Below are 24348 nucleotides of genomic sequence, written 5' to 3'. Positions count from 1 at the left end.
ACATGGAAACTTCCCCCCTAAACAAAATTCTGGGGCTGGGGGTTGTGGGTTGGCAGGGGGTTGTTTGGGAGAAAAGATCCAGTACATGGTTAATGTACAGATAGTACATAGATTATGAAATGGAGGGCATTCCTAAAGAAATGGGGGCCCCAGAGCAAATCAGTGTGCTATTTCCCCAAACAGTTTACCATGTACAATTACATTACAGTGAATTACAGGAGCTCTGAAGGTAACATATATAGAGCACATGCTATGTGCCTAGGCATTGTTCATAATATACATGCGAATTGTCTCTCCTGTCCTTAATACCGTGGATTCTCTCATTTGATCCTTTTAATAATCCTCTCATGCAGACACTCTTATTGTCCCCAATTTCACAGATGAGTGAATGAAGTTTAAGTAACGTGCCTGGGTCACACGAGTAATTTAAGTGGAAAACCAGGGGATTCTAAATCAGGTGCTGTAAACCTAGCCTTTATGCTTAACCACTGTTAAGAATGAGTCTCAAACTTTAACGGGCAACGAATCATCCAGAGATCTTGTTAACAGCAGAAATGAATTCCTAAGGTCTGAGGTAGGACCTGGGATTGTGCATTTCTATCAGGCTCTCGGGAGCTGCTGGTGCTGCTAAGCTGCTTGAGGCTTCTGGCCACCTCTGGGTAGGAGGAAAACAATTGGCCCAAGGGCCTGGGGCCTGGCCTCCTCTCTCAGAGCAGTGTGTTTCCCATTGCACCACTTGTCCTCCCCTCCCTGAAACCCAGGAAGGAGACAGGGAAAGGAACATCTGGAATTTTCACTGTGACACTTACTCCTAGGCTTGGGAGAAGGCTCTGCATCCATGGCCATGCATCCCACCCCCTTCCTGTCTTCATGACCCTAGGAGCCAGAGTGTCCAGCAGCAAGAACATCAAAGCTGTACCACATAAGGCTGTTGATTTCCCAGCCCCAACCCCTACCCTTATCTCTGTTCTGATCATTTAAACTACATCTTACAGCCACAAGAAAACTTTTTTGTGCATTTCCCTTTTGTACTACTGGTGTAGTGAAAACCACCCTGGATTAGAAGGCAGGGGCTTGAGTTCTGTCCCTAGTTCACATCCTTTTTTGCTGAGAGCCTAGAAGCTTAACCTTTCTAGGCCTTTGTTTTCTCTATTTTTAAATGGAGCTAGTAAAACTCATATGACTTGGGTCTGTGACCCCACCCAAATCTCATGTCAAATTGTAATCCTCGATGTTGGAGATAGGGCCTGGTGGGAAGTGATTGAATCATGGAAGTGGATTACCCTTTTGGTGCTGTTCTCATAATAGAGAGTGAGTTATCGTGAGATCTGATTGTTTAAAAGTGTGTAGCACCTCCCCACTCTCTTTCTTCTGCTCTGGCCATGTGAAGACATTCTGCTTCCTCTTTACCTTCTGCCATGATTATAAGTTTCCTGAGGCCTCCCCAGCCATGCTTCCTGTACAGCCTGCAGAAGCATGAGCCAATTAAATCTCTTTTCTTTATAAATTACCCAGTTTCAGGTAGTTCTTTATAGCAGTGTGAGAATGGACTAATACAAAAACTAATCCCCAATGTGTGGCCTAGGGATACCCTAAGGACTAAGAAACGTGCATTTATGAAACAATTTGAACTTCCTTGGAAATAATGTAATTTCTCATTATGGAAATGTGTAAATAACAATAGAGGTATTGCCAAAGTCTATGAATGCCTTCTGTGGCATTCAGCAACTTATTAGGCTTGATGAACCGTTCTCCTTCTGTTTGGTTTTAAAAACCTCTACTCATTACAGCATTTCCCTGAAGTAGTCAAAGGAAGTGGCTTGCTTGAAATTCACATTTGATTTCATCATCAGTCAAATCCCACTGAAGTGCCAGGACACTGCATTTCTAGAGACCGAATTGCCCATCGCCAACTCAAGCTGCAGTATCAGTGAATGGCCGGACTTCTATACATAAACAGGCAAAAACGGGACAATTCCATCAGCTGTACTAGAAGCAGACACCCTGCAATGGAACCCAAACTGCTTCTTTGTTTCCCTAAAAATAACCAGTCATTTGGTGAGTTCCAGACAGGTTCATATTCCCATCACCAGTTTGGGGGAGGTGGGGCTGGATTCGTTGGAACAGCAAGAAAAAATTTTCCCAGCATTCTGGGAAGGAATGTAGGCTGAAGAATGTGTGTGACAGGCACTTTCAATCCCTATCCAAAGTGCCACTTCTCACTTTCTCTACAATGTGCGGGAAAATTGTTTTTGTCTTAGGGAACGATTGCTTTATTCAGAAAAGGAGACATTCGCCTGGAGCATTGTCTGCCTGGGAGTCGGGCAATCACATTGTTGAGACGGTGATTTCTCTTGTACATGGAATATCTTAACAGTCTTTCTATGACTTCATTACAAAGTTATGTTTTTATTTCCCCTGTCTCTTGGCATATAGCATAGAGTTCTCCTCCCTTTTCCCATTTGATTTTTGTTTGTTCTCCTGCCGAATGCATTGCAAAGTGAAGGGTTCACATTGCTGGTGACAAGGCTGTGGAATCAGAAATCATTGATAAGCGTGGGGCAGGGCTGCACAAATCTAAATACACTAAGAGATCTGAAGGGTTGGTTGGTTTGTTTCCTGCCACACAGATTATCTTTCAATTTCATGTGAAGAGATGAAATGGTATGTGTTTACAATTCACCAAATGTCCCTCAATCCAATCAGTCACCCCTCACACAGACCACCCCCTAAAGGCTGGTATATCTGGCTGCTCTGGTCTGCTTCTCTCATTTGTTGTTTTAGTTCTGCCCACCTTTTCTAGGTTTCCTCTATTTCCTCTTCACTCCACTTCCTCTCTTTTTCTCCTTTTAAGTCTTTACTTTGTGTCTGGGACAGCTTCCCACTTTCCTCCCCACCTCACTTAAGACTGAAGTCAAGATGTTCTCCTCTAGTAAATCTGACCACTAGTCAGATTTGTATCTAGATGTAATCCACTATGCAATCCCAGCATGCCCACCTTAATTTTCCTTTCCCCTCTAGTTTCTGATTATCTTTAAAAGAAGTCAGAATTGACTATTACCTCTCTTGATACATGTGAATCCAATATAGTGTTCCAAATATGAAAATATGCCTCTTTTCTATAATCCCAGCACTCTGAGAGACTAAGGCAGGTGGATTCCCTGAGCCTAGAATTTCAAGACCAGCCTGGGCAACATAGTGAGACCCTGTCTCTACAAAAAATACCAGAATTAGCTGGGCATGATAGTGTGTGCCTGTGGTGCCAACTACTTGGGAGGCTAAGGTGGAATGAGCTGTGATTGCGCCCGTGCACTCCAGCCTGGGTGACCTGCCTTAAAAAACAGGGCTGGGGGGATGGAGAAAGAAAATACGCTTCCAGTTGTTGTGAAAACAAAACCAATTCCTTATAATGTACACAAGTATCCCCTGCACCCAGATTGTGTTTTGGTTCTGTCTAAATTGACCAGTGCTGTCTTCTACCCAGTTCCCTTGTTGCCCTCTCCAGAGAGCAATACACTTAAGGGCCCAGGGTTTATTTCAAAGTTCAAAATGCCCCATCCTTTATGGACAGCCAGAATTGGACTCTTTCTGGTGTAGCTTTCTCAAGTTGCTGGCTACTGCAGGGGAGCATAGGTTTCACCACCCACTTCTTGATGACTGTTTGACCTTGAGCTGAATATCCCCATCTGCAAAACAGAATGATAGTATATACCATGTGGAATTGTTGCTAAGGCTAAGATAAAATAATTTATGTAAAATATTTAGCATGGAGTCTGGCATATATTAATGGTAACAAAAATTTGTTAATTCTTTCGTTTGTCAAATACCTACAAAGCATGGAAAGAAGCTCCATTTATGACATGAAAGTGCATTTGCCCACTCTCCCCCACCACGCACAGCTCCTCCTCACTCGATAGGGAATGCTTTTGATTCGCAAATCAATTCTCCCTTCTCCACTCTTAACTTTCATTTTTGGCCCTGGAGGCCGGTATGTTCCAGCATCCTAGCTAGAGCTGGCTATGACTCTATACCAGGGAAGAACTATAGTAATCATTGTTGTTATGAGATGGACAAAAGTCCCCTCCTGACTTTTGGGGAAGACTTTGTCTATATGGCTTTGGAATGCTCTGTTTTTACGTTTCTACCCACAAAGAGTTGGTTGACATAAAGCATACAAAATAGTTTTCATTGCCTTCACATTAAAAGATCTTCTCTCACTTATCCAACTCAGGGCATTTGGTAAGGTATATATATATATATACATTTTTTTTTTTTTTTTTTGAGACGGAGTCTCGCTGTCACCCAGGCTGGAGTGCAGTGGCCAGATCTCAGCTCACTGCAAGCTCCGCTTCCCGGGTTTACGCCATTCTCCTGCCTCAGCCTCCCGAGTAGCTGGGACTACAGGCGCCCGCCACCTCACCCGGCTAGCTTTTTGTATTTTTTAGTAGAGACGGGGTTTCACCGTGTTAGCCAGGATGGTCTCGATCTCCTGACCTCGTGATCCGCCCGTCTCGGCCTCCCAAAGTGCTGGGATTACAGGCTTGAACCACCGCGCCCGGCCGGTAAGGTATATTTTTAAGAAAACTTTTCCAACAGTGGAGACAGCTGCTGGAAAGTTGTTTTGTTTTTTTTTTCCATCCTAACAAAACACTGAGGATGCTGCCCTGGTCTCTCATGTATGTGTTCTTGCTGGTAATATACTTTGGAGGCACTGTTTTACTTTCATTTTAAGTGCTTTGGACTTTAGAGAATTGAGTCCTGTTTTGTTTTGATTTGTTTTAGTTTAGATGTGTGTGTGTATTTGGTGGGGGTTGGGGGGAGGTATTTCATTGCCTGCCAGCTTTACTCTTTTCTATCTATCTTTTCTTAAGGCCTCTTTTCCCAAAGGAATGAATGATATCTATACACTTCTCAAACACTCAGTAAGACTCAGCCCCTATCAAACTCTAGAGCATCCTTCTTGGTAATTTAATATAAGGATGCAGAGAGTATGGTCTCACATAGTGAGCTCTGTCCAAGTTCTAAATCAGTTAATTCAATGGTCAATATACTGACCACATGCAGGTCAATTGCTCCATGATCACTAACTAGCCCTTGATGTGATTTGATTTACCTAGATTGACCATTTTGGCTCAACAACTTAATTGTTCTGCAATTTAATATATTGTTTTTCTATTATTAATTATGACTGTGGAAATAGCCAATTAGAGAAGAAAACTATTGAATAGGGATACCAGAAGGACACTTCTAAATCTCTTTGTCAAAATCACTTTCAGCTGGAACAAGTGTACACTAAGGCTCTGAACAAAATTCCCAGGCCGATCACTTTTGATTGATTTGACTGCTTAATTTAGTCAAAATACCTACCAATTTGATCAGGTGGCCAATTTGACTGATAATGTGTATCTGACACTGCATGTACCCAACAGTGCATTCAAAATGGTCTCTATAGCAACTGTTTTCATTTGTTCGTTTACTCATTAATCCAATATGTATTTATCAAGCATCCTACTATATTCTAGGGGTTCTGAAAACTGGGGCTACAATAAGAAACAAAATAGTCCTTGCCCTCATGGAGTTATGTTCTAGTGTGGAAATAGACCATAATCAGGAGAGCAAATAATCCATGTAGTAATTTTATTTTTAATTTTTAACTAATTCATTGTTTATTTTTGAGTCAGGGTATTGCTTTGTCGCCCAGGCTTGAGTGCAGTGGCATCATCACAGCTCAATGCAGCCTCAACTTCCTGGGCTCCAGCAATTCTCCCACCTCAGCCTCCCAAGTAGCTGGGACTGCAAGTATAGGCCACCACGCCTGGCTAATTTTTACATTTTCTGTAGAGACAGGGTCTTACTATGTTGCCAGGCTGGTCTCAAACTCCTGGGCTCAAGCAAGCGATTCTCCCGCCTTAACCTCCCTAAGTGCTAGGATTACAGGTGTGAGTCACCGCACTCAGCCTGTATAGTAATTTTAACAGAAAGAGGTGCTCTAAAGAAAAAGAAGGCATATGGTTGGAGAACAATAAGGAAGATCATTTTATATTAACTGATTACAGCGAGCCAGTCTGCAAAAGTGACATTTGAGTCAGTATGGCAAACCCACGACGTTGATCTCTTCCTGTCTGTCTACCCGTTCTCTTCTGGGAGAAAGCCTGGAAAATTTTAGTTTTAAATCAATTTCTTTAATATCTACAACAATTACTTCTAAACTGGCACACCATGGCTGTTTCAAGAGCTTTCATTTCTGCAGGTTTTACAAATTGTAGAAGATAGCGTAGATGAGCAGATTTTTCTGAAAGCCACAGTTTATGATCTCTTCTTTGTCCATTCAAATATGTCTTCTGTAATTTTTGCTTTTACTTGTGATTTAAGAGCCTTTATCTTCCCACAAAATAACAGATATTTAAACAGAACTTAAGCAAGTGCTCAGGCAAAAGTCCATTTCAGTATGTAGGGATGAAATAATTATACCACAAATAAAGCGTCTCTTCCTTAACAATCCTACTTCTTAAATAACATTTTAGTCAAATCTCACAAACCTTATTCCAGAAAAGAAAATGTCTTTGAAATTCCTGTAGTTCCAACCATGAAATATGTCTGTTGTGAGTTTTTGGTTTCCTGTCAAAGGTGTTTTCTTCCTTACTGAAATCGTCTAAATAAAGTATCTGAAGCAATTGGGATTTGTCCAGAGTTTGTTTAGTTGAACTGAGAGGCTAATTGGATTTATGAGTTTTTCCAAGGGGAGACCATGGTTTCATGAATGAATCATTGCCTACCCATGTGGATTCAACATGTGTAAAGGAGAAAGATGCAGTTCTGTGCGTTTGTGGAAGCAGATACTCCCAGGGCCATTCTTCAGAAATAATAATAACTAGCATTTATTAGTACTCTCTAAGTGCCAGGTATTGTTCTAAAACTTTTAAAAACTTATTTTTCCAACTCTTTGATTATCTTCATTTTATAGATAAGGAAACTGAGACACAGAGAAGTTTAGTAACCATTCCAAGATCACACTGCTAGAATGGGCAGAACCAGGAATAGAACCTAAATTGACCATATCTGGAACTCACCCTCTTTACCTCTCCTTATGCAACGTCTCAGTGGCAATCAATAGGAGTTGCATATGCAACCAGTGTATACAAGTGTGACATCATGAGTTGCTAATGTCCTGGCATCCTTCCTGGTTAGTTGGTGGCCCATTCTGATTGGCAGGTACCCGTGCCATACTGATTGCTAAAACTTTTGATTCTTTGGCAGCTTTAATCCACTTCCCACATCTCCAGACTCTGACTCTATGTCCTATATCTCATTTGCTGCAGAAGCCAATAGGGTATCAATTTTGCTGCTCAATTGTAGCAGAAATACAGTACAGAAACTGCAGGTGTTCTTTGTATTCTTTAAAGATCTGCTGTTTCAACCTATTCATTTGATACATGAGGAAACTGGGGCTCAAAGGTGAGAAGAGGTCCCCAGATGCACTCAGCTCTGTCCTTGGTCTAGAACCCAGGTTTCCTAATCACTAGACATCCTACTGTATACACCTTCTCCCTCCCCTCCACTCCTTCCATGAACTGTGGCCTCAGAAAAGTTCGGAGCATAGACAGAGATTAGGGAGGGAGTTCAAGAAGGGTAAAGAAAGGCGGAGAAGGAAAGTAACATACTTGCGACATAATATCCCATCAAAGCATTTTGAGATATTGCCAAAATGATTGATTGCCATGCAACTGCTCTACCTGGTCCTGCTGATCACTCCTCTCTGGTCTCCTGTGTGGCTTCATTACTCCTCCCCCAATATATAATATTGATGCTCTCCAGGGATCTCTTTCAAAGAATACATTCAAGCCTATTCTCCTGGCCAACTTTTAACTGATATCACTTTACTTACCAATGACACATCAATGATTTATATATATTTTTAGGATTCTCTCAAGATATTTCAAGCTGTCTATGGCCTCAATGGCTCCAGCTCAGCACATCAAAAAATAAAACCCATTATTTCCTCCCCAATCTAATCTTCCTCCAATATCCCTCCTCCATGACCCCTGTCTTGGTTACCACTAACACCATGAACCTGGCATTTGAAACACTATTGCTCCCTAACTCACCTTCTATTAACTGTCAAGACCTATTGATTATACTGATGAAATCTCTCAAATCTATCTTCTTTCACCCATACATTAATGCAGACATCCTTATCTTTCTCCTGCATTGAAAAACAATGTTGAATTAAGTCTAATACACATATACATTTAGTATGCAAATTGTACACCTGAACATACCCATATGACCAACACCTAGAATCAAGAAGCATAGTATTACCTGAACTACATCGAAGTCCTACCTTCTCAAAGACTGGTGGCTGAAATTCCACTGCTGATATTTGATCATTTTCAGATTCTAATAGTTACCAAAATTCAGATATCCAAGGTGGAGTAGTATTTCCAGCTATCATCAGTTAATGTATAGCTAAGGGTGTGAACGATTGAAGAGCACAGTTAATAAATACAGGAAGAAAGAGCATGGGCCACTGGGGAATTGAGAGACAGAAATTTACCCAAGGGTTAGAGAATTTTGCAAGAAGTGGTTGGAGATGCTGATCTACACTGCCAAAGACAAAACACCTGCCTGACTGTTTCACTGAGGACAGGCTCCTGTGGTAATGGAATAGGGTAATGATATCCCCTTGCCCCCAAATGTTCTGTTTCATTATTTGGATTCAGCGATTTGTTGTAGAACTTGGGAGTCACAAATAAAAACAGCAGAAATAAAAGTGAGGGTGAAACTCCTGAGGCCTTTGAAGTTACAGTAGGTGAGACCTGAGGCCTTCGAAGTCAGAGTAGGTAAGACCAAATAATTGAAAATCCATTTACGAGAGTTTACCTAACTCATGTTATATCAATTTCATTCTCTGCCTCACGGTAGATCAAAGTAAAATTCTCTGTGTTGAACTGCACTTCAGGGAAGATCTTAAACAGTAGATTACTTATCTGTAATTTGGTCCAGAGGAAGGAGCACCTTGCAGCAAGGCTTATATAGATAGCTTTCTTGTTCCTTTTCTGCAGGGCCTCTTTCTCTAACCTTAAGATTGCAATTTTACCCCAACTATATTTATGCTTTTGGCTACTACTGCTACAATCCTACCTATTTAAATAGCTATTTGTGTAGAAAAACTCTCTAGTTTTCTTTATAGTCATTAAAAGAACACTCAGATTTATTTTTGATAACTTGAATATCGATTAATATTACTGGTTAAAGATTTTGAAAAAAGGGTCTTCTTTAGGCTGGCTCTCATGCCAAGAAGAATTGATACATGCCATGGAGTTATGTCAGAATAATTTTTAGGCCTAATTGAATAGTGAGAAAAAATTTTCAAACGCAATTGAGTTGCTCCCAACTCTATCAGACACTATTCAATTGCCCCTGAAGATATAAACAGGCAACTCAATTCCATTTGATTTCTTCAGAAATGACGGGATGGCTGCTGAGTAATTCAGCTGATTCTCACCTTCTCAAGCAGAGCTCAGTTATATTAAAAAAAAAAGGAAGGACATGTGGTTAAAGGAATACTTAGTGGATGCCAGTTAACAATTAATCAGATGCCTCTTTGCCCTGCAAAAGTTGGGCTATAGTGATGAAAGGAAATACTTAGGGTATAGTAGCACTCATATACCACACATTTATTCCTTCATTAAGTAGTCTATGCAGTGCCAGGTACTGTGCTAGGTGCTAAGGCTCTAGAGGCCAGGGAGAAAGACTATAGTCATTTATCTCCCCAGCTCTGTTCTCCTTTTTCTGGTGACAGTCCCTGATTTGGGGATGGGGAATCCACCCTCCATGCTGAATCTGTGCAATCTAAAGACTTTTATCCCAAAATTTAGGGATAGAACATGTGATCTTGGCTTAAGCCAATTACTACATTACATTCCTCTGGCCACAATAATTGATTTAAGAGATGCCCCTTAGCTTAAACTGGTCTAATCAGAGCGAACCTCAGACTTTTAAGAGAGCTTTCCACAACAAGTCTTGCTCTTTCTGCTACCTGAAAGAATGCTTGCTCTTTTTTCCACCTGAAAGTTGTTGGCCAATAAGTTCATTTTTGGCCAACATCTGCCAACAGCAGAAAGAGAGAGCCCAAAGAAGTTAGGGCTCATCATAGAGCTTAAGCATTAAGCCACCGCAGCAGAAGGCTCAGCCAAGGGATGGTGAAAAGTGGTTACAGTAAATTATTTGAGTTCGGAATTTAATTGTAGAGGAAGCTAATCCTAAACCCCTACACCTTGTAGCCCCATATCCAACTTTTTGGGTAAGAGATCAGCATGAATTGCTCAGTGGATCTAGACAGAAGAAATAAAAAGCCTGAGCTGAATCTATCTTCAATCTGTATTAACTTAGGATCAAGAAAACTGAGGTTGGTAGAAAGAGAGCAATGGACATATAATAATATTTATGGGGGGGAAAGGAGTGGTTGGATTCTTTACTTCCCTTTATATGCTCTTCATCTTCAGGATGATACTGACTCAACTGAATGAAAAGTGAAAAAAACAGTTAAGATTTCTAAATGTGTGACTGTAAGTAACCAGTACAGTACCCGGCTTTTTAGTGAATTGATTTGCTGTCTGAGTGACCTGGGCAAATCAAGGACAAACAGCCTTAATATAAGCCTTTAGAGTGTAAAATACATTGAAAGTAACCAACAACTCGGAAAGATCTTAATGTGACACTATGGAATGAAGCGGAGATCCCCCTAGTTTACTCAAAATGCATAGTCTTCTGTGAAATACAAATTGAAGCCGAAGAGTGGAGGGCTTGGTTACTGAGAACAACCTGGAGAGACAGTGGGTAGTGGCTGACTCTTAGATGCAATTTGAGGGACACAAAGAAAGTCACTTCTCTGACTTCATGATTTTGTTAGGAATTTGGATCCATTTAATATAACAGGAGAAATGTACTGCCTAATAACAATCTAAGAGAAGGCATGAAATCACATAGCCACATCTTATGGCTTCAAATGCTGCTAGATCATGTATGTGGCAATGACAGCTGCTATCCCTTGTATATAAATTTTAACATTGTCATCATCACTTTCATCATGATGGCAAATATGAGAAAAATGGGGCATGGGCACTCAACTTCTAGCTTCCTATCTGGTATGCCTTCCTATTCTTCAGAGACTGGAGAACTGAAAGAAGCATTTGCTAAACACCCTTGCAGCTAGAGTTCTTGATGACGTTAGGTTTCTTTAACTAGATTCACCCAAAGGAGATTTGAAAGGCAGAAGTGAGGCATTGGACATCTTTCTACTGTTTTTGCAATATTTTTCTGGCAAGCACACTTGTGAAGGTGCTTCACAGCACCTTCTGTGGAGGATTTTCTGCAGCAGGATTTCAGTGTCCAGTCACTGATTTCATGGGCATCAAGAGGTGAGGTGTGGAGCACCCTTTTTTTTTTTTTTTTGGCCAGTGCACATCTAGCAGGCAAGGGTGTAATCTTGGAGCTTCCGGTTGCAGCATCAGTAATGTCCTGATCCCTGGATCACAGCAAGGATACCATTGGGAAGTCAGCAATTCTAGTGGGAACCTAATGAGTAGCTACTTTCCTGCTTGAGGCCAAGGTAGCAGTTCCCCCTGATGACCAGTTATGTAGGGCTGTTCTTCGAGTCCCAATCTAGCTCCCTATTCTAGATTTTCTCGTGAATCTGCAAGTACCCATGACTCTCTACTAAATCTGCTTTCAGATTTTTAGAATGCTGATCGACACAATCACCATGATTCAAAAGATACACATTGAAAAGATAGAAAATAGTGGGCAGGTGGTGAGAGGAAGAGAATACACAAAGTGACTGAGTTTTGTGCTCAAACTTAGTAGAGTGAGGAGAAATAATTAAAATCAGGAAATCCTCAAGCAAAAAAGAGAAATGAAGTTAGATCACAACCACATAATTCCCATTATGGTTTTGTAATTTTTTAAAAAGTACTTCAGGTATACAAAGTGCTGCATGACCAAAACTATAAAGTTCAGTCTATTTCTAAGATATACTTCGGACTAGGTGTTTAAACTAGTTTGCTTCAAAAATATGTGATATATTAAATGAAATCCCAAACACTTCGGACTAGGTGTTTAAATTTACACAGAAATTTATTATTTATTTATTTATTTATTTATTTTTTGAGATGGAGTCTTGCTCTGTTGCCCAGGCTGCAGTGCAGTGGTGCGATCTCGGCTCACTGCAACCTCCGCCCCTCTGGGTTCAAGCAATTCTCTACCTCTACCTCTGGAGTAGCTGGGATCACAGGCGCGTGCCACCATTCCTGGCTAATTTTTTAGCATACACAGAAATTAACTCAAAATCTATCAAAGACATTAATGTAAGACTAAAACTATAAAACTCTTAGAGGAAAACAGAGGGGTAAAGTGTCACAATATTGGATTTAAGAGCCAACTGGTGTGGCAAACTTTATTGTCTTCTTATTTTAAGAAATTGGCACAGCTATGCCAATCTTCAGCAACCACCACCCTGATCAGTCAACAGCCATCAACATAGAGACAAGACCCTGCACTAGCAAAAAGATTATGATTCACTGAAGGCTCAGATTTTTAGCATTTTTTAATCAATGAAGTATTTTAAATTAAGGTGTAAATATATATTTTTGGACATAATGCGATTGCACACTTAATAAACTACAATATAATGTAAACATAATTTTTATATGCACTGGGAAACAAAAATATTCATGTGACTCACTTTATTGTGGTGGTCTGGAACCAAACATGCCTATCTCTGGGATATGCCTGTACAATCCCATAGCCCACCTTTGGCATGGCTTAACACATAAATTAGCAACAGCTTCTAAGTTACTCAGGGATAGAGTCTGTTTCCTGGACCAGAATATGAAAATCAAGCACTAAGGAGAGTTGATCAACGAGCCAAGTAGATAGTCTGAAAGGGGCTACCACATGTGGTGTAAGTAAGACCACAGCTTCTGGGAACAGCAGGTAGAGAAATGGAGCCAGCGACAGGGGAGAAAGCAACTCATGAAGGTGCCATGAAAAATCACCTGTCTACTAAAATTACAGCAAAACAGCATGCTGGTGAATTTAAGGAAGCTTTTTATGCAAATGGGGATACACTTTGCGTTTTTTTTCTTTTTGCACCTGCTGTCAGTAGGCATTAGACCATAAACATCAGCAAACATTGATTAAGCATATTGCCTTGATGAAACTTTAGGCAAAAGAATAAAGTGGTTCAGCAGCTCCAAAGCCCAGAAGACAGATTACTCTTGGTATGGCAATTAGAATGGGGAAAATTGCTGCACCTTCTTTGAAAAAGTACTCCGAGCTTGGGTTCTATAGACAATCTAATAATAGTTGATAGGACTTTAGAGAAAGCACTAGCATTCCCGTTATGGTTTTGTAATTTTTTAAAAAGTACTTCAGGTATACAAAGTGCTGCATGACCAAAACTATAAAGTTCAGTCTATTTCTAAGATATACTTCGGACTAGGTGTTTAAACTAGTTTGCTTCAAAAATATGTGATATATTAAATGAAATGAGAAAGACTTTAGGGACCCAGCGTTACTACACTTCCTGCAGTAACGTCCATCCTGAGCTAGGCTTTCTGCCGGTTTTCCTCCAGCAGATCGATAACATGAATGTTTCACAAGCAGCTTTAAAATGCATTAGTCATGTTGGGATTCATTTCTTCAGTGTTCTTGCTGCTTCTTTGAAGCATGCAGCTGCAGCTGGGCTATGAGCACAAAATAACCTTCTTGGTTGGGATGACCTGTGTATGTTATACAGCAGTGCTGTCCATGAACTCCAGGAAATTCTAGTTTTAGCTCTAGTTTAAACATACTAAGCTGAATATGAGTGTGAATAAAGCGAAGGTTGTGTAAATTTGTGTATGTGTGTATTTTGTGCACTTAACCAAAAATGTATATGTTTATAGTTAGGTTTTGTATTGTCTCTTTCTTCAAAGTGGAGGGAAAATAAAATTCAAATTTATTGTTCATTTATTATGTATTAGGCTCCATGCTGGGTGCTCTATATTGTCCTAGTCAGAGAGGCCTGGTGCTGGGTGTGTGGCCTCTGAAGTCAGGCTGCCTGTGTTCAAATACTAGCTTTGCCATGACTAGCTGTGTAACATGGGACAAGTACTTAACCTCTCTAAGCTTCTGTTTTCTCACATGTGAAATATGGAGGCTAAACTGAAATTACTTCATAGGGTTACTGGGATGATTCAATGAGGTAAGGTATATAAAGTGCTTTATATAGGGTCTGGTTTATGGTAATGTTCAATAAAAGAGATACTATAGTTTAGTATACTATAGTATATATAAATTATAGTATAAACTATATATGACTATATATACTAAATATAAATTAAGTATAAACTATACTATATATACTATAGTATAGTATACTATAGTATCTCATTTATTGCAAATACTATAGTATCTCATTTGGTATGAGAACAATCCTTGGAGATCCAGAGCATTAGCCCCATTTTATAGATGTAAGAACAGAGGCTAAGGAAAATGAATGAACTTCCCCCGTAATTTCAGAACTAGTAATGATCTCATCTATGAAAAAATCTATGTGAATTTTCAAATAAGTGAATAACTATATTCATTAGGGAAATGCTAGTGGCTACAACAAATAAACCTCAAATTTTGAAATGCTCAAATACAACAAAAGTTTATTTCTCCCATGGAATAGTTCTAGGTGGTTTCCTAGTTGGTGAATGGCTCTCCTTGCCATGACTCAGACATCCAGCTTTCTTCCATCTGGGAGTTCTGCTATCCCCTAGGGCCTTGATGTCACTTATATCCAGCCAGCGTAATGGGAAAGGGAGCATGGAAAAGAAATAATGACTTCTTAAAAGCCGTGGCTTATTGCGACACATATCACTTCCACTGACATTCCATTGGTAAGTGCTAGTCATATGGCCACACCTAGATGCAGAAGGTGCTGGGAGACACAGTTCCTGGCCAGACAGCTGCTTCCCAGTGACAAATCTACTTTATGTAAGGGGAAATGTCAACACAAGATAAGGTTCATTCCCTGGTGACAGTGGGTCGAATTAACATCTTTAAACATGATGGACATTATTCAATTTGGTGGCTTTCTTTTATTTTCCTTCTTACTTCATAAAATTTATCTAAATTAAAACTTCTTCATCCTTCTACCTATTATTGTCTTTATTCCTTGCCAAAGGAACTTCAGATCAATCTATTTCAGGCCCTAAACAGCCATCTCATGGACCACAGTAATGGTGCCATGCTAAGGCTGATGGAGAAAAGAGCAAGAATAATCGAGCCAATTCCATTTATAGCCTGAAGCTCTGGTTTTGTTATGTGTGTGCTTTTCTGGGCTTCAAATATTGATAAAGGCCATCAAATGAGTTCACCTTTTTTTAAAAAAAATCAAAGACTTGTGCTGATTGTGAACTAGAGGGGTTTTGCATTCAATAGCTAATATCAACCCACAGAAGAACATACTAAATGCCTGGAAGTGGAGTTCAGTTAAATGAATAATTAAAGAATACCACACACCTAATCAATGCCCCCTGTTTCAGATATCTACTGCTGCATAAGGAATCACTTCAAATCAAAAGCTTTAAACAAAAAACATTTCCTTATTCTCATGATTCACTGGGTTTAATGGGCTCATCTGGGCAGTTCTTCTGTTCCACATGTGGTCAACTGAGACTGTGGGTATCTGGGGACTCAACAGGACCAGATTGTCCAAGCTGGCTCTGTCATATGCCTGGGGCCTTGGTGGAGATGGTTGTACAAGGCCTCTCCCTTTCCATGTGGCCTCTTCATGAGGTCTTTCCATGTGGTGTCTCCAGAAAGGTAGCTACTCTTCTAACACAGAAGCTCAGAATTTCCAAAAGCATAGAAGTGGAAGCTTCCAGGTCTTCTCAAGACTTAGTTCCAGGACCAGCACTAGATTCTGCCAAGTTCTGTTGGTTAAAGAGAGTCACAGGTCCAGTCCAGGTTCAGTGCGGGAGAGAAGAGAAAAGGATACATACTAAGACATGTGGCCCACTGGGCACCATCTAGCAGACTAGTTACTACACTTCTAACTCAACAATGACAACAAGCACCATGCTCCATTCCAGGTCTAGTGAACTCAGGATGACCTGAGAAGAAATTTGATGTACTTAGCCTCTCATTTGTTTCCTTTCAGTTTACTTTTTTTCTAGGAGTCAGGTTTACAGGGGAACATTGTGACTCCATAGCCACAATTCTCAGGGTGACAAAAGGCAGAAGGTAGTCATCTGAGATTCTAATAAAGAAGCCTAATTCCATTTATTTAGAGATGGTTCTCTCACTGTTCTACTGTTAGATAACCACAGAGTTGGCATTATGACGGCAGAATCAAGTAGAACAAGAGGATGATGGGTAATAGACAATTAAACAATCCCATAACAAATGCAGTGGCAACTGTGACAAGTGCCATGGAGAAATGTCAGAGGCTGGGAGAATAGTAGGGAGCTCCTGTGCTCATCTAGATGAAAGTTGATGAGTGTTGGACCTGAAGGAATGGCAGTGACCTTTCAGAAAAAGAAATATATTTTAGAAACATAAAGTATATGTAATCCAAAGCATTTGATGACCAGAGGCATTAGAAGGAAGAGAGAATAACTGAGTTTAGGGGCTTGAGTGACTGGATGAAAGAGGAAACAATCAGATACCAAGAAAGAAAAGAGAGGAGGAGGAATACTTTGGGGGTAAATGATGGAGGGTTTGCTTTTGGACACACAGTTTGAGGTATTTGTAGGAGATCTAGTAAAGCCGTACAGTGGGCAATTGAAAACATGTCTCTGTGGTGGACATTTGTTTTTTTTCCTTTCCTTTCCATTCTTTGCTTTCCCTTTCTCTCTCACTTATTTCTATTGCCCAATGTCATCTGCTTTGGATAGGTGGAAAATTCCCCACTGAATGCATCCTGATGGGGGACAGCCCATATCCCAATATAAAGTCTTAAAAGGTTAGATTTTTGTTTTCCTGGCCCCTTTGCAGCTAGGATATGTACACACGATCTAGTTTTGGCCAATCAGATGCACCCATCTGAGTGTCTCAATTAGGAGCAAGTTGCTCAAAGAAGCAAGTTCAGTGGTGAATTCATTCTGGAGGTGGCAACAACATCCATTTCCCAAGGAGCAACACTGGCAGAACAAACTGCAGCGTCCAGTGTTTGGGGCAGATGGGACCCCCTGGACAAATGCTGTGGCTTAGCTTTGCCCCCTTTCTTCCAGCCTATTTTCCATGTCTTGTTCTCCAGTTTTTCTAACAACTCTGGGAGCTACACAACATCTCTTTGATAATTTACTTGAGTGCTTGAGTTAGCCTCTGTGGCTTGCAGCTTAGGTCGCTGGCCAGTTCAGATACTCTAAAACCTGGAGGAGGGACAGGGGATTCATCAGAGGAAAGATGACGCTTACAGGCATAAGGGAATGAGATTGTCCAGGGAGAGAGAGTGGAAGCGAGGAAAGAAATGGGTTGTGGCCAGGAGCCTGAGGCACAGCCACATGGAAAGCATAAGGGAAGCAGAACACCAACACAGTATTTCTGAGGACAGTCACTTAAAGGCTTTTCTTCCTCTTCCAGGTCAAAAGAGTGAAATCATCCAAAGTAGAGTGAATTCAGGTTTCCGAGTGGCTGTTTGGGATCAGAGTTCTACCAATATAAGCAATCTATTGGCATGACAGGTCAGAGAAGCCATGAAGGACATGGAGAAAAGTAGATGGAACTGGAAGCAGGAGGCCAACCCCAGCAGTCAGGCAAGTACCATCCAGAGAACAGGAAATGTAAAAGGATCGGGTATAGCTGGAACACCTAGGCAGGGAGACTTTGAAAGTTCAAAGTTAGGGAGTATAGCACTGGCAAGAAGGCTGCAGCAAGATATGTGCTGCTCCCAGGGCCGAGGCTCTTTCCTAGCCTGTCCTTTCACACCATTCACCACCTGCCTGGGAGTGTCTAGGCCAGGCCTTGCAGGTTTAAGAATAAGAACTCCATGGGGCATGGAATTTATAATTGAAGCAGGGCAGAATCACTAGGCTTCCTAGGAAGTTCTTGTTCCAGGCAACACAGATGACTGGGTAGTTTAAGTTATAAAAATATTTTATCCAAATTAGAACCAAACAATACATAATTTATATGTGGTCGTGAATTTATCCTTGCTGTGAATAGCTGCTAAGGTTAGGGTGCTATTGGTCAGCATCTCACAGTTCCCTGAGATCTGCTGCAGTCACTACCTCTCACATCTAATTGGTACTCTGTCATACTCACTGCCCTGAGCTTTAATTGTCCAAGTCTTTTCAATTAGGCCGAAGCATCTCATAGCATTTAATACCTCTTTTATCCTTCCCCAGAATGGCCAGCAAAGCACAAGCATATATAAGTATTCAGTAAGTACTTGACCTAGATGGCTTATATGTATAAAAACCAACACTAAGCTTTTATGGCTAAAATTTCAAACTAATCCCTATCATAGGTCTTGGTATAGTCCTCTTACCATTGCTTTTTCTTTTCTTGTTCTAGTGATGCTCAGAAAAACAAGACACTGAAATTTGAGGACTTAATGGAGTTTGGTGCCTTCACTTAGCTGATGTCTATGAAGCCTGACCAGTCTACTTCTAGTCTGTAAGATCATATGGAAGCTTCAGCAACAAACTCCTACTTTGCTAATAATTTTATGATCCTGTTACCCATTGCAATTGCTTAAATGGTATTTTAATTAGCTGCTTTAAATGACTTTGCTTTTTTACAAAAAGCAGTGTGTGCTTTAGTTTAAAATATGGGTCACTGGTGTTTCTTTCTAGAAGATGGCTGTGTTTAATACCAGGGAAAACTGAGGATGCATTTGGAGAGGTTTTAATTTCTGTAACTCAGGTTGATTCCTGGAATGTGAATGTTTCTATACTTTTGTGGATGCAGCAAATTCATATAAAGGGTTATTAAATTTGTTCTGGTTTTTAAATACTGTGTTTTTTTTTTTTTTAAGGTACCTGCAACAAGTAATCAGCTGTGTTTATGTTTGTATACCGTTTTAGAAAGGAGGATTGACCCAGAACATTATGTGCTAGGAAAAATAAAAGACACTACTATGGATACAGATTTGCTTTCCCTGTACGTAATGCTTCTGCCAAAACTACCATCTGTGAACTTACAGAATGCCTTATCCACCATCATGGTATTCCACACAGCATTGCTTCTGATCCAGGAAATTACTTCACAGCAAATCAAATGTGGCAGTGGGCCCACGCTCATGGAATTCACTGGTCTTACCATGTCCCCCATCATTCTTAAGAAGCTGGCTTGCTGGAACAGTGGTATGGCCTTTTGAAGACTCTGTTATAGGTGGGCCTTACAGCTTCATGCCATCTAGGTAGAAATACCTTGCAGCGCTGGGGCAAGGTTTTCTGTAAGGCTGTATACACTTTGAATCAGTTTCCAATATATAGTACTACTGGATATATAGTACTCACAGCCAAGATTCATGGGTCCAGGAATCAAGGGATGGTAATGGAGTGGCATCATTATTACTCCTAGTGACTCACTAGCAAAATGTTTTCTGTCCCTGTGACCTTATGCTCTGCTAGCCTACAGGTTTTAGTTCAACCAGGATCACAGTAATGATTCTGCCATGCAGCCATTTTGGGCTCCTCATGCCTCTAAATCAACAGACAATGAAGGGTGTTGCTGCACTGGCTAGGGTGGTTGATTTGGACTACCAGGGAGAAATAAGACTGGTCTCCCATGATGGAGGTAATGAAGATTACATCGGGAATATAGGAGTTCCCTTAAGGCATCTCTTGGTATTACAATGTACTGTGATTAAAGTCAACAGAAAAACTACTATAATCCAATCTGGGCTGGGCTACGAATGGCCCAGACTCTTCAGGAATGAAGGATTTGCATGTCATCCCCAACCCCCTGTTTTCAGGTAAAGAACTACAACAGGCTAAGGTGCTTGATGAGAACAAAGGGAACATGGAATAGGTAGTGGAAGTAGGCAGTTATAAATACCAGCTACAACCACATGACCCGTTACAGAAATAAGGACTATCATTCTCATGAGCATTTCTTCCTTATTTTGTTATATGTGTATGTGTGTATCAAACATCTTTGTTTTCTTCCTACTCTTATCCCTTTATCACCTAACATAAGATACATATCATAGTATTTAGCTTGTCTTTATCAAAGTTTTTAAGTTCTGAGATATCAAGGAGAAGAGTAGGCAATATATGCAGGGACTTTGAATCTTCTTCTGGGGAAGTAGTAGTACATTTTCACTTATATGTAAGATAGTTGTATCTCATGCCTATAATCCCAGCACTGTGGGAGGCCAAGGCAGGAGGATCACCTGAGGTCAGGAGTTTAAGACCAGCCTGACCAACATGGTGAAACCCCACCTCTACTAAAAACACCAAAAAAATTAGCCAGGCATGGTGGTGGGCATCTGTAATCCCAGCTACTTGGGAGGCTGAGGCAGGAGAATCACTTCAACTGTTTGGTGGAGGTTGCAGTGAGCCGAGATCGTGCCAGTGCACTCCAGCCTGGGCAACACAGTGAGACTCCATCTCAAAAAACAAACAAAAAAAGAGATAGTTGTATCATGTTAGGTGGAAATCTGACCCTGTTATTGTCTTTATTTTTGTGATTAAGTATGGTTTAAGAAGATGCATATGGGTGCCAAGTTGACAAGGGATAGAGTTGTGATGCTTAATTTCATCTGTCAACTTGACTGTGCCTTGGTGCCTAAATATGTGATCAAACATAATTCTGGATGTTTGGGCGAGAGTGTTTTGGGATGAGATTAACATTTAAATTGGATAACTTTGAGTAAATCAGATTGCCCCGCCTTACATGGATGGGCCTCATCCCATCAGTTTTAGACCTGAATAGAACAAAAGCGCGACCTCTCTGAGGAAAGAGACTTCTGAAACAGATGGCCTTCAGACTTGAACTGCAGTATCAACTCTTTCCTGGGTCTCCAACCTGACAGTCTACTTTAAAGAATTTGGACTTACCAGCCTCTGTAATTGTATAAGCCAATTTCTTAAAGAAAATGTCTTTGTATATATTCATTTGCACATCCTATAGGCCTGTTTCTCTGGAGAACCCTGAATAATACATGAGATGATTGGATTATTTGTTGATGACTACCATGAGCGTTTTGGTTAGAATGGGCACAGGCTGACTTGCGGTCCTGAAAACATGGCAAACTGAGTTAACTGGTCCCCATTCCTAAAACATATACATAAAAATAATACATAAATTATAACATAAAAAGTGAATACAATGCTGAACTTAAAATAAATCTCTAGCTGCAAGAAATGATGAGGAAATTTGCCATGATGGAAATGTTCTGTATCCTAATTACACAAATTTGTATGTATTAAAATTCATAGAACTCTAACTTCAAACATGCTAACTTTACTATATGCTAGGGGTTTGTTTGTGTTTTTTAAGGAAATGATGAGGAACGGAAGCCAAAGTGCTATGCTTTGAGTGGACATGGTGGAAGATAGAATCCAGGAATCAAACCTGGATAGGGCACTATTCCTAGGGGTCATAATAGAGAACAGAAAATGTGTCCTTGTGCTCCTCAAAGTAAAATCATGAAAATGAGATTTCAGCCAAAATTGGAATCCTGGAAGAGTTGCCTCCTTGATGAAAAGGTGTCCCAACAAACTTCAAACTTCTTGCCACAGGCTCAGAAAAGTAAATGGTAAGGCACAGGATGCTTATCTCTATTACGGGGTCTGAATAGAGAGATAAAAGTCTACAGTTAAAAAAAAAAAATCCAAATCCCAAGCCTATACCATGTACCAACATGCAGGGCAAATTTTCATTGCTCACAGGTGGAGAAGTTATTAATCCAAGAAATCAATGTAAACACTGACTCCAGAGCAGTGAATCCCTGAGGTATCTGAAAAAAAGCAAAATTAAACCTTCTCTAGTGAGATATGTCCAAAACCCAGGGATACACTAAAATACTGTAGGAAGAAAAATGAAATCTTCACTGAAGTTCACAAACAAAAATAACGTGCCACTAAAGGAAATGACACACCATAACAAGAGCCAGCAGATAGAAAATGGTTAACTACCATAAAAACTCAAGGTGATGAATCAATTTAAAAACATTCAAAATGGGCAATGGAGGTGGAAAATAGATGCCATAATGAGCAAAGAACAAACAGATTTTAAAATTTAATTTAAAAGTTTCCAGAAATAAAAAATAGAACTGAATAAATAATTCTATTGATGGACTAAATATTAGATTACACATAATTTTAAAGGAATGGATTAACTAAAACATGCTCCAGAGAAAATTACCCAGAATGCAGCTCAGAAAGATAAAATTATAAAAAAATGAAAACAAGGGATTGAAGATACAAAGTATAGAATGAAGTCCACTTATGTCTAACAGAAGTTTCAGAATGAGGGTCTAGAGCAGAGGTTGTCAAACTTTTTCTGTAAAGAAATAAGCAGTAAATATTTTAGGCTTCATGGGCCATATAATCTGTCAAACTGTTCAAGTCTGCAGTTGTAGCACAAAAGCAGCCATAAACATTATATGAATAAATGTGTGTGGCTACATTCTAGGAAAATTTTATTTGCAAAAACAAGTAGTGGACAGGTCTGGCCAGTGGGTCATAGTTTACTGACCCCTGGTCCAGAGAAAACGAGTGACAAGCAATATTTAAGAAAATGGTAGAGAAATTTCCTGAATTTTACATGCTTGATCTTTAGGTTAAAGAAGCATACCAAGCCCCAAGCAAGGTAAATGTAAATAAATCCACACTGAGTCATATTGTAGCAAAACTTCGGCATGCAAAGATCAAGAGAAAAATTTTATAAACAACCAGAGAAGACAGAGTATCTATAGCGGGATGGCTGAGATCAAATTTCTCATCAGCAACAAATCAAATTAAAAAAACAAACAAACAAACAAAAACAATAGAATCAAATCTTCACAGAAAATAAAAGGCAACTTACAATTTTATGCCCTGCAAAGTTATTATTCAAGAGTAAAGCCAAAATAAAGACATTTTGAGACAAATACTGAAAGAGTTTACAAACCACATACCCTCAACTGAAAGAACTAGTATAAAGCATAACTCAGAAAAAAAAGGAAATTTAACCAAGAAGGAAAAAGTTGGGTGCAATGTTGAGTAAAGAGGCCTCTTTTCTGTGGGTAAATTCAATATGCTTTAATAATAATTTCTGATGTTGAAGGTTTTGAAAATAAGATGGAACTTAAACACTAGGTAACAATAATTCAGATTTTGTTGTTAGCTGTGCATGTTAAAATTTTTAAAGAAAAAGCTCACAAAAATAGAAATGAAAGGTGTAACTTCCAAACTAGTAAAAGGATTAAAAGTTGATTTTTTAAAAAGTTTAAACCTAATAGAGGTCAGAAAAGGAAACAAAAGAGAAATACAAACAATGATACATGGAAAACACAACATGAAAGGCAGAATAAATTCAAATACCTCAGAAATTGCATCAAATGTAGATGAATTCAACGTCTTTAAAAGACAGGGCTCTCATGTTTAGTTTTTTTTTTTAAACTAAACTAAATCAAATTATAAGCTATTAAAAAGAGTCACATCTGAAACACAGAATGTTTGTTTTTTTTATTATGCTTATGTTCTAGGGTACATGTGCACAATGTGCAGGTTTGTTACATAAGTATACATGAGCCATGTTGGTGTGCTGCACCCATTAACTCATCATTTACATTAGGTATATCTCCTAATGCTATCCCTCCCCCCTTCCCCCACTCCACAACAGGCCCCAGTGTGTGATGCTCCCCTTCCTGTGTCCAAGTGTTCTCATTATTGAATTCCCACCTATGAGTGAGAACATGCGGTGTTTGGTTTTCTGTTCTTGTGATAGTCTGCTGAAAATGATGGTTTCCAGCTGCATCCACATCCCTACAAAGGACATGAACTCATCCTTTTTTATGGCTGCATAGTATTCCATAGTGTATATGTGCCACATTTTCTTAATCCAGTCTGTCATTGATGGACATTTGGGTTGGTTCCAAGTCTTTGTTATTGTGAAGAGTGCTGCAATAAACATACGTGTGCATGTGTCTTTATAGCAGCATGATTTATAATCCTTTGGGTATATCCCCAGTAATGGGTTGGCTGGGTCAAATGGTATTTCTAGTTCTAGATCCTTGAGGAATCACCACACTGTCTTCCACAATGGCTGAACTAGTTTACATCCCACCAACAGTGTAAAAGTGTTCCTATTTCTCCACATCCTCTCCAGCACCTGTTGTTTCCTGACTTTTTAATGATTGCCATTCTAACTGGTGTGAGA

The 24348-nt window shown here is 39.9% G+C and overlaps 1 long non-coding RNA gene across 1 annotated transcript; it reads left to right on the top strand.

The window, feature by feature from the left end:
- Positions 1-14976: 14976 nt before the first annotated feature.
- On the top strand, positions 14977-18988 carry LOC105525609. Its single transcript, XR_001003953.1, has 3 exons — positions 14977-15024; positions 17617-17789; positions 18550-18988. It is a non-coding gene; the product is annotated as an uncharacterized LOC105525609 (long non-coding RNA).
- The last annotated feature ends 5360 nt before the right edge of the window (positions 18989-24348 follow it).

The sequence above is a fragment of the Colobus angolensis genome, unplaced genomic scaffold (genome assembly GCF_000951035.1).
Source record: "Colobus angolensis palliatus isolate OR3802 unplaced genomic scaffold, Cang.pa_1.0 Scaffold546, whole genome shotgun sequence".
Taxonomy (NCBI): Eukaryota; Metazoa; Chordata; class Mammalia; order Primates; family Cercopithecidae; genus Colobus; species Colobus angolensis.
Note: the sequence above shows the minus strand (reverse complement) of the source record. Positions and strands in the feature narration are given on the sequence as shown.